Source organism: Procambarus clarkii, chromosome 3 (genome assembly GCF_040958095.1).
Source record: "Procambarus clarkii isolate CNS0578487 chromosome 3, FALCON_Pclarkii_2.0, whole genome shotgun sequence".
NCBI classification, from domain to species: domain Eukaryota; kingdom Metazoa; phylum Arthropoda; class Malacostraca; order Decapoda; family Cambaridae; genus Procambarus; species Procambarus clarkii.
Genome location: NC_091152.1, coordinates 52,646,757 through 52,662,128, shown reverse-complemented (window position 1 = coordinate 52,662,128; position 15,372 = coordinate 52,646,757). Strand labels below are relative to the sequence as shown.

At 40.0% G+C, this 15,372-nt stretch overlaps 1 long non-coding RNA gene across 2 annotated transcripts; it reads right to left on the bottom strand.

Moving 5' to 3' along the window:
• Positions 1 to 4,984: 4,984 nt before the first annotated feature.
• LOC138368234 (uncharacterized) lies at positions 4,985 to 15,027 on the bottom strand. Of its 2 annotated transcripts, none has more exons than XR_011229549.1 (3): positions 14,892 to 15,027; positions 10,726 to 10,842; positions 4,985 to 5,236 (listed from the first exon to the last, which is right to left on the bottom strand). It is a non-coding gene; the product is annotated as an uncharacterized lncRNA (long non-coding RNA). The 2 variants fall into 2 exon arrangements; XR_011229550.1 differs by lacking the exon at positions 4,985 to 5,236 and adding an exon at positions 7,204 to 7,885.
• Positions 15,028 to 15,372: the final 345 nt, after the last annotated feature.

Genomic DNA, 15,372 nt, shown 5'->3' with positions numbered 1-15,372 from the left:
ATTAGTTCTTCTCTGGTAATACCTGTGCAAGTGACATCACCACTGTTACCTGCTGTAAGTATAAAATCCTTTCTTAGATCTTTCCAAGAATCTAATGACTCTCTCGTTACAGCGGGTAATTAAATGAACTAAGTTTGGCAGCTTCCGCCCATTAATTTACGAGCCCATTTGCAATTCCTTACGGGTCAGGATGTGCAACAAAATTATGCTTTTTACCCCTTATTTCATTTATGTCTTGCCAGATTTCCTTCAAGTTTGTTACTCCTAACTTTCTCTGCAAACTCCTGCCAATACTTGCTCCAAATTTCCTTTCTCTTCTCCGCACACTTTTATGGGGGGATGCTTTTCTATACCAGATGTTTTCCAGTTTAATGTTGCATTAAATACATCTACCTCCTTAATTAAATCTTAATAAAATGCTTCTGCCGAAACTGGCTTATAAGTATCATACCAAGACTTAATATGACCAACAAGACCCCTTAATTCTCCCTTATTAAACTTTAAGCTTTTCCTCTGAAGGCAGGCATGCTTTTTATCTAGTTTAAGCTGTATTTGTAATGCAAAATCTCTTAGCATTTCATCCACAGTAAGACAATTCTCCTCTATGCCCTCAGCATTTATCAAACAAGCATAATCTAATCTCCCTCCCCTCAGATGAGTAGGAGAGGGCTCGCCCAGCAGTTGAACATCTTCATGTTCAACATGTGCATCTTCATGTTCAGAATGTTACCATCCCTATCCCCAGTTTCCTGGAGTGCTACTATGTTAATATTCTCTAAGAGTATAATAGTGTACATCCACCGCTCTAGTTTTTAATCCATTAACGTTCCAAGATAATATTATCAATCTACTTTCATCCATGATTAATAATAAAACTACCTTTGCCCTGTCCGTCACATTCCATGAGATACGAGAGTACCTTAGAAACTTCCTTCCAACACCGTAATATTTTTTCTTTCTCCTCACTTGCACAACTACTACTAACATCGAAGGTAATAGTATTCGTATCTATTTTCTTTGTTATTTCTGTATACCTTTTTACTTTAACGAAGGTACCCCCCAGGTGTAGGGAGGAATGATCTTTTCCAGGTATATTTTGAAAATCAGCATAGTTTTGCCACGTACCGCTTCGGTGAGTAGGCGGTTCCATGAGTTAATAACTCTGTGGGTGAAAAAGTATCTCCTGTAACTGGTAACTGGCTATTCAGACGAAGGACTTCGGGTAGATGTAGTTTACTTGGACCTGAACAACGGTCGTAGTCTGCTGTCTGCTCTGTGTCGAGGCTGTAGCGTCTTGGGTCGATTAGAACTGTACACGCCGAGTGCTACATTCTTGACTGGAGATTGTACTGTGTGCTATTCGATTGATTGATGAAGATTAAGCCACCCAAGAGGTGACACGGGCATGAATACCCCGTAAGTGGTGGCCCTTTTGAGCCATTACCAGTATCAAAAGATGATACTGGAGATCTGTGGAGGCGCAACTGCACCCTGCGTGACGGGAGATGGCTCCCGGACCAAATGGTGTGTGCTATTCTGATTTATTTATAAAGATTAAGCCACCCAAGAGGTGGCACGGGCATGAATAGCCCGTAATGTGCTATTCGACTGATTGATAAAGATTAAGCCACCCAAAAGGTGGCACGGGCATCAACAATCGACTTGAGAATGGTCCAGGACGGACCGAAACGTCGTCGTCTCTTCAATTTCCAGTGTGTGGTCTGGTGAACGGGCATGAATAGCCCGTAAGTGGTGGCCCTTTTGAGCCATTACCAGTATCAATAGATGATACTGGAGATCTGTGGAGGTGCGACTGCACCCTGCGTGACGGGAGATGCCTCCCGTGTGTGCTATTCTCAAGTCGCTTGCTTATGTACGGTGATGACACCTCACAGTAAGATATAGAAGGGTGGAAAACCGTTACCTGTAAATAGGGATAGGATTAATGCTTGTGTAATTAGTTATGCCATTATGATGATGAGATAATGGAGTATAAGGATTACTCGATCACTACATCACCTTCAACTATTACTAGGGGAACTATTCCATGGTCCAGCGATTTTCTGAAAAGGAGTTTCACTGGCAAGCATAGTGAATTGAGAGCATAAGAATAAAGGTAACTGCAGAAGGCCTATTGGCCCATACGAGGCAGCTCCTATCTATAACCACCCAAACCCACTCATATACATGTCCAACCCACGCTTGAGACAATCGAGGTCCCCACCTCCACCACGTTACGCGGTAATTGGTTCCACAAATCAACAACCCTGTTGCCAAACCAGTATTTACCCAAGTCTTTCCTAAATGATTGATGAAGATTAAGCCACCCAAGAGGTGGCACGGGCATGAATAGCCCGTAAGTGGTGGCCCTTTCGAGCCATTACCAGTATCAAAAGATGATACTGGAGATCTGTGGAGGCGCAACTGCACCCTGCGTGACAGGAGATGTCTCCCGGACCAAGTGTGGCATATCTTCTTGATGAAGATTGATTGATGAAGATTAAGCCACCCAAGAGGTGGCACGGGCATGAATAGCCCGTAAGTGGTGGCCCTTTTGAGCCATTACCAGTATCAAGAGCTGATACTGGAGATCTGTGGAGGCGCGACTGCACCCTGCGTGACGGGAGATGTCTCCCAGACCAAGTGGTGACCAGATGGTGTCCTTTCCTAAATCTAAACTTATCCAATTTATACTCATTGTTTTGTGTTCTGTCTTGTGTTGATACTTTTAATACCCTACTAATATCCCCTTTGTTATGTCCATTCATCCACTTGTAAACCTCTATCATATCACCCCTAACTCTTCGCTTTTCCAGTGAATGCAATTTAAGCTTTGTTAATCTTTCTTCATATAAAAGATTTCTATTTTTGGGAATTAACTTAGTCATCCTACTCTAGACACGTTCAAGTGAATTTATATCCATTCTATAATATGGCGACCAAAACTGAACTACATAATGTAAATGGGGCCTAACCAGAGCAAGATATAGCTGAAGAACCACACCAGGTGTCTTGTTACTAACACTTCGATTAATAAATCCCAGTGTCCTATTTGCCTTAATACGAGCATTCATGCATTGATCCTTTTGTTTTAAATTCTTACTTATCATAACTCCCAGATCCCTTTCACAATCCGACTTCGCAATCTCAACACCATCTAGCTCGTATCTTGTAACTATCATCATTACCTAGTCTCAAAACTTTACATTTATCAGCATTAAACTGCATCTATCAATCTTTTGACCATTTCAAAACCCTATTAAGATCAACTTGAAGTGATAGTGAGTCTTCTTCCGTGTTAATTTCCCTACCTATTTTTGTATCATCTGCAAATTTGCAAATGTTGCTACTCAACACAAGAACACAAGAACAAAGGCAACTGCAGAAGGCCCACCGGCCCATACGAGGCAGCTCCTACCTACAACCACCCAATTAATTTGCCAGTTCCTTTACGACTTGGGACTTAAATCCATTTACACTTTGGGCTTCTGAGTCTTTTAGTTGTCAATGCTCTTCCTGATTGTGTCGCGTGTAATTGGTATTTCTCTTAATTCATTCTCCTTACCTCCGACAAACATTTGTGTTGGTGATGGGATGTCATTCAAGCTTTCTAGTGTGAACACTGATGTTAGGTATTCATTGAGAGTGTTTGCCGCCCTTTTATCATACAACTTAAAATTGTTAGTCTCATATTTTATGGGTCCTACGGAGTCAGTTCTTTGTTTGGGTTTTACTTCGTATATACTTGCCCGAAACGCTATGCGTATTAGTGGCTTTAGGTATTGTATTTTAAATTTTAAAATTTTGCCCCGAGGAGCGAGTTTATTGGGAGTACTTAGCTGTATCCTTAGCAAGGTAATTAACTATAGTTTGCTGTGCTCCGTCCTTTAACAAATCCATTGACCCCTCCCCTAACCTGCCTATTTTGTGCAATAGTCGGTTTAGGATGATCCTTTCAAGCATCTTCCAAGTGCATTACATGAGACTGATAGGTCTGTAATTGCCAGGGTCATTGGGTTTCGGTATTGGGACCATTATTGCATGTTTCCATTGTGTGGGCAACACTCCACATAGGAATGACTTGTTAAACAGGTGGAGTAGTGGATTGCCAGACACTTCACACAGTGCATTGAGTATGTCGTAGGTGATGCCATCTTCACCAGGTGCTGTACTTTTACCCTTTTCATAGCCCCCTTTACTTCCTTGGCTGTAATTGGTTCCCCATACTCGTCATAACTAGATTGTGCTCTTTTTATCGTAATCCTTCTGTCATTATGTCGGAGGAGCTGTTCCCTGCTTACTTCTGCAGGGAGGGAGGAGGATGATGCTGCATCACTCCACTTGTGAATTAGTTCTTCAGCCTTACCCTGGGGGTCGTTGTGAGCCGCAGGCCGGGCTCTGCTCCCCTTAGCTACCTTAATTTTTGCCCACACTTGTCTTGCAGACGTTTCTCTTCCAATAGAGCTAGTGAACTCTAGTCATTGTCTTTCCCTTTGTAACTCATCTGCAATGTATGTACCTTTACCTGAATAAAAAATCTAATCTAAATCTATATGCTTAGATATATGCAAATGAGAGAGTAATAGAGCGAAACCTTTAAAATACTGAACAATTTGGAGGATATTGATTCATACAATTTCTTCAAAAGGTCAGATGTAACACGACCAAGGAGCAAAGGTTTTAAGCTCAACAAGCCACAGTGTAGGAGTGACAATAAATGCTTTTTAACCCATACGATTATGATCATGGCAATAAGGTTTCTAAAACAGTAGGCATTCTTCCAAAGTCAGACACTGTACTATGTTCCTCGCCCTATCCTAGTCACTCAGTATTATTCACTCATTTATCTATGTCTTGTTTATGTCTTAAAGGTTACAAGACGTACATTAGTCAATACAATTGGTGCTTAAAATGTTAAGGATCTCTTGTGAAACACGGGTATTAATAACAAATTTATTAGGTAAAATAAATAAAAAAGGCCCAAGGGCCATGAAGTAACAAGAATGCAAGGCTGGCGTAAGTAGAGAAGACGGAAGATTCTTCATATTAAAAGACCCTGCTTCTCCAAGATGGCAGTCACACCCTGCTTGCCCTGGACAATCACCATATGGAGAAGGACTGTTTACTGTGAAGGGAAGTCCACAAATGCAATGCCAGCATGAGTCAGTCTTGAAGGGTAAACGATGATGGCACCCTCACAGTAACACAAAAGCCGAGCAAGCCCAGTGAGGAAGACCTGTTGATGGGAAAGGAGGAGAATCATTAGTCACAACAAAATCCACATAGAAACAAAGGAGAGAAAAAAATAAAGTGGATGTCTTCTTTTGTATAGACATAATAAATATTGCCATTTGGCTATGTATTTATATGATATATAATAGAATACAGCATAAAACAACATAAGAGGGGTGGTAGGAGAAGAAAAGATTAGTGTTCAGTGAGAATCCACAAGGTCTTCTCTGAATACTCTTTATTTTCTTCAAGGCTGTGGGTCCCTACAATTGCACCAGAGGTGGTACACACCCCTATTATTATTTAAACAGGTGAGTACACATACGGTGTCAGCAAACTTAGCCTCCAAACACGCACACACACATGGTATCAGCAAGCTTAGCCTCCAAACACACACACACATGGTATCAGCAAGCTTAGCCTCCAAACACACACACACATGGTATCAGCAAGCTTAGCCTCCAAACACACACACACATGGTATCAGCAAGCTTAGCCTCCAAACACACACACACACATGGTATCAGCAAGCTTAGCCTCCAAACACACACACATGGTATCAGCAAACTTAGCCTCCAAACACACACACACATGGTATCAGCAAGCTTAGCCTCCAAACACACACACACACATGGTATCAGCAAGCTTAGCCTCCAAACACACACACACACACATGGTATCAGCAAACTTAGCCTCCAAACACACACACACACATGGTATCAGCAAGCTTAGCCTCCAAACACACACACACACACATGGTATCAGCAAACTTAGCCTCCAAACACACACACACACATGGTATCAGCAAGCTTAGCCTCCAAACACACACACACACACATGGTATCAGCAAACTTAGCCTCCAAACACACACACACGGTATCAGCAAGCTTAGCCTCCAAATAAACACATGGTATCAGCAAGCTTAGCCTCCAAACACACATGGTATCAGCAAGCTTAGCCTCCAAATACACACACACACATGGTATCAGCAAGCTTAGCCTCCAAACACACACACACATGGTATCAGCAAGCTTAGCCTCCAAATACACACATGGTATCAGCAAGCTTAGCCTCCAAACACACACACATGGTATCAGCAAGCTTAACCTCCAAACACACACACACATGGTATCAGCAAGCTTAGCCTCCAAACACACACACACACATGGTATCAGCAAGCTTAGCCTCCAAACACACACACACACATGGTATCAGCAAGCTTAGCCTCCAAACACACACACACACATGGTATCAGCAAGCTTAGCCTCCAAATACACACATGGTATCAGCAAGCTTAGCCTCTAAATACACACATGGTATCAGCAAGCTTAGCCTCCAAACACACACACACATGGTATCAGCAAGCTTAAGCTTCCAAATACACACATGGTATCAGCAAGCTTAGCCTCCAAATACACACATGGTATCAGCAAGCTTAGCCTCCAAACACACACACACACACACACAAACGGTATCAGCAAGCTTAGCCTCCAAACACACACACACACACACACACACACACACACACACATGGTATCAGCAAGCTTAGCCTCCAAACACACACACACACATGGTATCAGCAAGCTTAGCCTCCAAACACACACACACACATGGTATCAGCAAGCTTAGCCTCCAAACACACACACACATGGTATCAGCAAGCTTAGCCTCCAAATACACACATGGTATCAGCAAGCTTAGCCTCTAAACACACACACACACACACAAACGGTATCAGCAAGCTTAGCCTCTAAACACACACACACAAATGGTATCAGCAAGCTTAGCCTCCATACACACACACACACACACGGTATCAGCAAGCTTAGCCTCCAAACACACACACATGGTATCAGTAAGCTTAGCCTCCAAACACACACACACACACACACATGGTATCAGCAAGCTTAGCCTCCAAACACACACACACATGGTATCAGCAAGCTTAGCCTCCAAAACACACACACACATGGTATCAGCAAGCTTAGCCTCCAAACACACACACACAGAAAATGGGGACATTGAAACAGTTGATAAACTTGATTTCAAGAGAGAGAGAGGTCACTATGGGGAACTTCAAAATTTTTTTAATAAGTAATTAGGCAGACTTGTTGCTAGACAGGGAAGTAAATTAAATGTATGCCAAATTTTGCAAAATATACAATGAAGGCACACAAACATTCATACCAAAACAGAGATGCAGGGCCAGAAAACAGGATTGGTTCAACAGAAATTGAGAGGGCCACAGACCAAAAGACACAAAAATGGAATGAAAGACCGAAAAACTACAAGCAGATGTCAACAAAGTTTTCGATTGGGCAGCAGAAAATAACATGATGTTTAACAGTGATAAATTTGAGGTATGGCAAAAATGAGGATCTGAAACATAATACAAGGTACAAAACACAATCGAATCTTCCCATAGTAGAAAAACAGCATGTCAAGGATTTGGGAATAATGATGTCCGACGATCTAATGTTCAGGGAGCATAACCAAGCAAATATTGCGTCGGCCAGAAAAATGATCGGATGGATTATGAGAACTTTCAAATCCAGGGATCCCATCACAATGGTTGTACTCTTCAAGTCACTTATGTTGTCCCGTCTCGAGTACTGCTCAGTATTCACTTCCCTCTTCAGAGCAGGAGAGATTGCTGAAATAGAGGGAATACAGAGAACATATACGGCACGCATAGACGAGATAAAACACCTAAATTATTGGGATCGTCTCAAAGCTCTCCAAATGTACTCTCTAGAAAGGAGACGAGAGAGATACCAAATAATATACACATGGAAGATACTGGAGGGCCAGGTCCCAAATCTACACAGTAAAATAACAACGTACTGGAGTGAACGATATGGGAAAAAAATGCAAGATTGAACCAGTGAAGAGCAGAGGTGCCACAGGCACAATCAGAGAGCACTGTATAAACATCAGAGGTCCGCGGTTGTTCAACGTCCTCCCAGCGACTATAAGAAATATTGCCGGAACAACCGTGGACATCTTCAGGAGAAAACTGGACTGTTTTCTAAGAGAAGTTCCGGATCAGCCGGGATGTGGTGGGTACGTGGCCCTGCGGGCCGCTCCAAACAACAGCCTGGTGAACCAAACTCTCACAAGTCGAGTCTGGCCTCGGGCCGGGCTTGGGGAGTAGAAGAGCAGAACCCCATCAAGCAGGTATCAATATAGAAAGAAGCCAAACCCCCAATCATACCAGCGATACAAAGATGCGAGAAACAATTATACAGCAGTAAGGGAAGAGGCAGAAAGATATTTTTAAAAAGGGATAATGGATAAATGTAAAACAGAACTGGGCCTATTCTACAAATTCATAAACAACAAATTGCAGGTAAAGGATAATATCCAGAGGTTGAAAATAGGAAACAGATTCACAGAAAATGATAATGCAATGTGTGAAACATTAAACAAAAAGTTCCTAAGTGTGTTTATACAAAATGAAATCTTAAGAGAACCAGACACAATAAGAATTTCTGAGAACATCATAGAGCGTATAGAGGTGTCTAGAGATGAAGTGGAAAATATGCTAAAGGAGCTAAGTAAGAACAAAGCAGTTGGTCCAGATGGAGTTTCACCATGGGTTCTGAGAGAATGTGCATCTGAGCTCAGCCTTCCACTTCACCTGATCTTTCAGGCATCCCTGTGTACAGGAATCATAGCAAACATGTGGAAATAGGCTAACATAGTTCCAATCTACAAAAGTGGCAACAGGGAAGACCCCACCCCTCTCAGTTATAGACCTGAATCATTGACAAGTGTAATAGTGAAAAGATTGAAAAATAAAAAAATAATAAAAACTAAATGGGTAGAACACCTGGAGAGAAATTATATAATATCACACAGACAGTATTGTTTTCGATCTGGAAGATCCTGTGTATCGAATTTACTCAGTTTCTATGATTGAGCCACAGAGATTTTAAAGGAAAAATGTAGTTGGGTCGACTGCATCTATCTAGACATAAAAAAGGCTTTCGACAGAGTTCCACATAAGAGGTTGTTCTGGAAACTAGAAAATTTTGGATGGGTGACAGGTAAGCTTCTAACATGGATGAAAAATTTTCTGACTGATAGAAAAATGAGGGCAGTAATCAGAGGCAATCGGACTGGAGAAGTGTCACAAGTGGAGTACCACAGTACATGCACCAGAAATGTTCATTGTCTACATAAATGATCTACCAGTTGGAATACAGAATTATATAAACATGTTTGCTGATGATGCTAAGATAATGGGATGGATAAGAAATTTAGATGATTGTCATGCCCTTCAAGAAGACCTGGACAAAATAAGTATATGGAGCACCACTTGGCAAATGAAATTTAATGTGAATAAATGCCATGTTATGGAATGTGGAATAGAACATAGATCCCACACAACCTACAAATTATGTGAGAAATCTTTATATAATTCTGATAAAAGAAAGAGGTCTAGGGTTGATTCTAGATAGAAAACTATCACTTGAGGCCCACATAAAGAACGTTGTGTGAGGAGCCTATGCCACGCTTTCTAACTTCAGAATTTCGTTTAAATACATGGATGGCGAAATACTAAAGAAATTATTCACGAGTTTTGTTCGGCCAAGGCTAGAATATGCAGCGGTTGTGTGGTGCCCATATCTTAAGAAGCACATCAACAAACTGGAAAAGGTGCAAAGACATGCTACTAAGTGGCTCCCAGAACTAAAGGGCAAGAGCTATGTGGAGAGGTCAGAGGCATTAAATATGCCAAAACTAGAAGACAACAAAAAGAGGTGATAAAATCACTATGTACAAAATAGTAACAGGAATTGATAAAATCGATAGGGAAGATTTCCTGAGACCTGGAACTTCAAGAACAAAAGGTCATAGATTTAAACTAACTAAACAAAGATGCCAAAGAAATATACAAAAATTTCCTTTCGCATACAGAGTGGTACACGGTTGGAACAAGTTAAGTGAGAAGGTGGTGGCGGCCAAGACCGTCAGTAGTTTCAAAGCATTATGTGACAAAGAGTGCTGGGTAGACGGGACACCACGAGCGTAGCTCTAATCCTGTAACTACACTTAGGTAATTACATATGGTGTCAGCAAGCTTACCGTCGAAACACACACAAACAGCCTGCCTATTATTCAAGCCTTCTCTGCGTACTCTCTATTTTCTTCTCTGAGGCTATGGGTCCCTAATCTTGCACCAGAGGTGGTACAACTTTAAGTTTTTAACTACTGCACTGAGCACCTGATTTTGGCAAAGACTTCTTAGTGCAATTGTCAAGGACATAGTTCTGGTATTTTTTGTTTATAAATATTCAGGTATAGTTAATGTCAAAATGTTTCAAAACTCAACAATTTATATTTCAAAACAAAAAAAGTAATGAAAACATTACAAAACATTAAAATATAGCCTAATTAATTAATTAACAAAATAGCACAACTCTCAGAATGTCTAAAGGTGCTTTGAGCAATGAAGTAGTTAATTATATATATATAATATATATTTACCTGTGACTACTGCTTAGCAAAAATTTGATCTCTGTGAAAATTGGTCTCGTCATTGCTAGGAGATATTTTAAGACCATGATTTGCTGTGGATGGCACTGTAGTCTTCAAGTCATCAATCTAAAAATAGAGGTAATCTTTTAAAATGTAAATTTTGTATAAAAAAATGCAAAATAAATTGCAAGAATAATATGAAGTTATTATACAATTTTTTTTAATTATTTAAATATTTGTGAGACATTATTAAGAAATGTATGAAGTACAGATTCTCTAAGACCTGATATGTATCTGCTTATGTTCCACCACATTACATTCAGGGCTGAAGAGAAAACACAGCCAGTAAGATAATGATCACTTAGGATGGACTGGGATGCTACATGTAGGTTGCGGCTAAGCTGCGTGAGGCTAGGATGCCCAGCCTGCCTTGTCTAGGCTGGGCTGGGCTAGGCAACACTAGGAAGGAGTTAACAAATCTCTGGAGTGCCTTACTTTTCCTGATATCCTTAAAACAGCAAAAATGATGCCATTTTATAAAGGAGGCGAGACAGCAGAAATAAACAATTAAAGAAAAAATATCAAATCTACTTATACTTTCAAAAATATTTGATTTTTTTTTTTTACAAACATCTCTTCCTACTTTGTAAAAATCAACATGAATACAAACACACACACACACACATCCCTAGGAAGCAGCCCATAGCAGCTGTCTAACTCCCAGGTACTTATTTACTGTTAGGTGAACCAGATATAGAGAATAACCACAAAATGCTATCTTTATAAGAACTATCTTGTAAAGCCACTAGTACACGCAGCATTTCAGGCAGGATATATAATATATATGTATATATATATATATATATATATATATATATATATATATATATATATATATATATATATATATATATATATATATGAATACATACATACGGGACAAGAGCTAGAGCTCAACCACCGCAAGCACAACTAGGTGAGTACACACACACACACATTATATATATATATATATATATATATATATATATATATATATATATATATATATATATATATATATATATATATATATACATATATATATATATATATATACATATATATATGAGTGTCAGACCATGGAGGAATGATTTTTTTTAATTTAATTTATATAAAAAATTATTCCTTCTGAAGATGTATTAATATATGAAAGTATTTAAGGAAATTCCTGTTTCAATTCTTCCTCCGTGGTCTGACACTGTCACATTTTTCATCAAGTGTTAATTTTTGTGATTTACACACACGTGGCATGTTTACACACACACATTATTTATATATATGTGCGAACAAGCCTGAATGGTCCCCAGGACAATATGCAACTGAAAACTCACACCCCAGAAGTGACTCGAACCCATACTCCCAGGAGCAACGCAACTGGTATGTACAAGACGCCTTAATCCACTTGACCATCACGACCGGACATAATGAGGTGATAGCCGAAGCTATTTGAACCACCCCACCGCCGGCACTCGGATAGTAATCTTGGGCATAGAATTTTACCAAATCACCTCATTCTTTGGGGCACACGTGAGGAACACAAATGCGAACAAGCCTGAATGGTCCCCAGGACAATATGCAACTGAAAACTCACACCCCAGAAGTGACTCGAACCCATACTCCCAGGAGCAACGCAACTGGTATGTACAAGACGCCTTAATCCACTTGACCATCACGACCGGACATAATGAGGTGATAGCCGAAGCTATTTGAACCACCCCACCGCCGGCACTCGGATAGTAATCTTGGGCATAGCATTTTACCAAATCACCTCATTCTTTGGGGCACACGTGAGGTGATTTGGTAAAATGCTATGCCCAAGATTACTATCCGAGTGCCGGCGGGGGTGGTTCAAATAGCTTCGGCTATCACCTCATTATGTCCGGTCGTGATGGTCAAGTGGATTAAGGCGTCTTGCACATACCAGTTACGTTGCTCCTGGGAGTATGGGTTCGAGTCACTTCTGGGGTGTGAGTTTTCAGTTGCATATTGTCCTGGGGACCATTCAGGCTTGTTCGCATTTGTGTTCCTCACGTGTGCCCCAAAGAATGAGGTGATTTGGTAAAATGCTATGCCCAAGATTACTATCCGAGTGCCGGCGGTGGGGTGGTTCAAATAGCTTCGGCTATCACCTCATTATGTCCGGTCGTGATGGTCAAGTGGATTAAGGCGTCTTGTACATACCAGTTGCGTTGCTTCTGGGAGTATGGGTTCGAGTCACTTCTGGGGTGTGAGTTTTCAGTTGCATATTGTCCTGGGGACCATTCAGGCTTGTTCGCATTTGTGTTCCTCACGTGTGCCCCAAAGAATGAGGTGATTTGGTAAAATGCTATGCCCAAGATTACTATCCGAGTGCCGGCGGTGGGGTGGTTCAAATAGCTTCGGCTATCACCTCATTATGTCCGGTCGTGATGGTCAAGTGGATTAAGGCGTCTTGTACATACCAGTTGCGTTGCTCCTGGGAGTATGGTTCGAGTCACTTCTGGGGTGTGAGTTTTCAGTTTATATATATGTATATATATATAATTATTTATAAATATATATGTATATATAAATATATATGTATATATATATATTATTTATATATATGTATATATATATATATATATATATATATATATATATATATATATATATATATATATATATATATATATGTTTCATTGAATATGACAGCATATTCTGTATTAATTATTTTCTGGTTTAGGGCTTCTATCCCTCTAACTATCCCTCTAAGCGACCTACCATGAACACCCAAATCACGGAACTATTTACTCTACCCACCATGAGAGTAAGGACAAGACAAGAACATATCGATGCCAACACAGAAGACAATGTCCAACATAACAGGCCAATTACACTGGATTAATCTTTGTGTTTAGATAGGAGATGCCTCGTATGGGCCAATAAGCCTTCTGCAGCCCCTATGTTTATCCCTTATGTATCCCCCCACGTTTTCACCTTCATTGTATTATCACCTGACCTAATGCGGGTATAAAATCAACTAGTATTGTAAGATCTGTTCACTTGAGAATGAACCATGGAGGTTCGAAACGTCGTGCAAATTATACAAATAAGTGTAATACACTCTATAGTAAATCACTTCTTTTCTTCACCTTAAAAGTACGAAAATGAGTTTTGGAGAACTCCTATTTCAATTAAGCCCTGATGCTAAGAAAATAGTTAGAGGGATAGAAGCCCTAAACCAGAAAATAATTCATACAGAATATGCTGTCATATTCAATGAAACATGTTTGAAAGAAAACCTGCTGCCAGTATACACCAATATATATATATATATATATATATATATATATATATATATATATATATATATATATATATATATATATATATATATATATATATATATATATATATATATGGAACCCTCAACCCTATAAGTGGAGGGTTCCTACAAACTCAACCAGAGGTGGTACCCTCTATATATTAATAAAAAGGCAAGGCTATGCTAAATCTAGGCAGGGATTGGCTTGGCTAAGCTGGTCAGGGCTTGGCTAAGCTGGTCAGGGCTTGGCTAGGGTAGGAAGGACTGGTCATGTTTAAAAGCAAGGCAGGGTTAGGCTAGGCAAGACTAGGTTAGGGTATACTGGGATAGGCTTGGCTACGGTAGGCTAGGAAGAGGTAAACTAGGATAAGCAAGGCTGTGCAAACACTATGCACAGCTAGAATGAACTATGCTAAGATGGTTTAAGCTGGGCTAGGTTAGGATAAGCTGTGTCATGCAGGGCCCCGATTGACGAGTGGAGTCTAATGGTCTAACCTTCTAGCTAGTTTGCTGACCTAAGAGTGTAAATGCCTAGCCCCTAACCTGAGATCTACACAAGAGTTGTTACATTCTTGTACAGCCACTATTACGCGTAGCGTTTCGGGCAGGTCCCTGGAATACGATCCCCGCCGCGAAGAATCGTTTTTTCATCCAAGTACACATTTTACTGTTGCGTTAAACAGAGGCTACAGTTAAGGAATTGCGCCCAGTAAATCCTCCCCGGCCAGGATACGAACCCATGACATAGCGCTCGCGGAACGCTAGGCGAGTGTCTTACCACTACACCACCTGCTGCAATATTATTATAAAAGAAATATTACTTATTATAATCGTAAATACTAAATACCTGTTGTGTTGATTTAGGGGCGACGACGATCGTGGGATCGGATGCGAGCCACAGGTGGCCTACACCATGCTTTCTAAGGCGTCCATCTCATAACAAAAACAAATCCGTGCATTCATACACAAACAGAGACCCCGTGGTTATTCGAATACTTGCAATTATTTTACTTAAAATAATAACAATTAGATTAATAATAATTAACATAATTTTTACGCAAGATTCATAAAAATCATTAATACTATTTTAAAAAAAAATTATAAGACATCTAAAAACAGATATACAGACTTTGTGTGATATTTATTTCAACATTATATATTAATAGAATGTTGTAACTATTATTTTTAAATATTAGGTAGTTTCCAGCTACGTATATCGCATATAAACGTTGCAAAAAGATTTTAGACTGAATTAACACATTACACATTTATGGAGTAATTAACAACAAAACAATCTTTATTTTCATTGCAGAACATATATCAGAGCA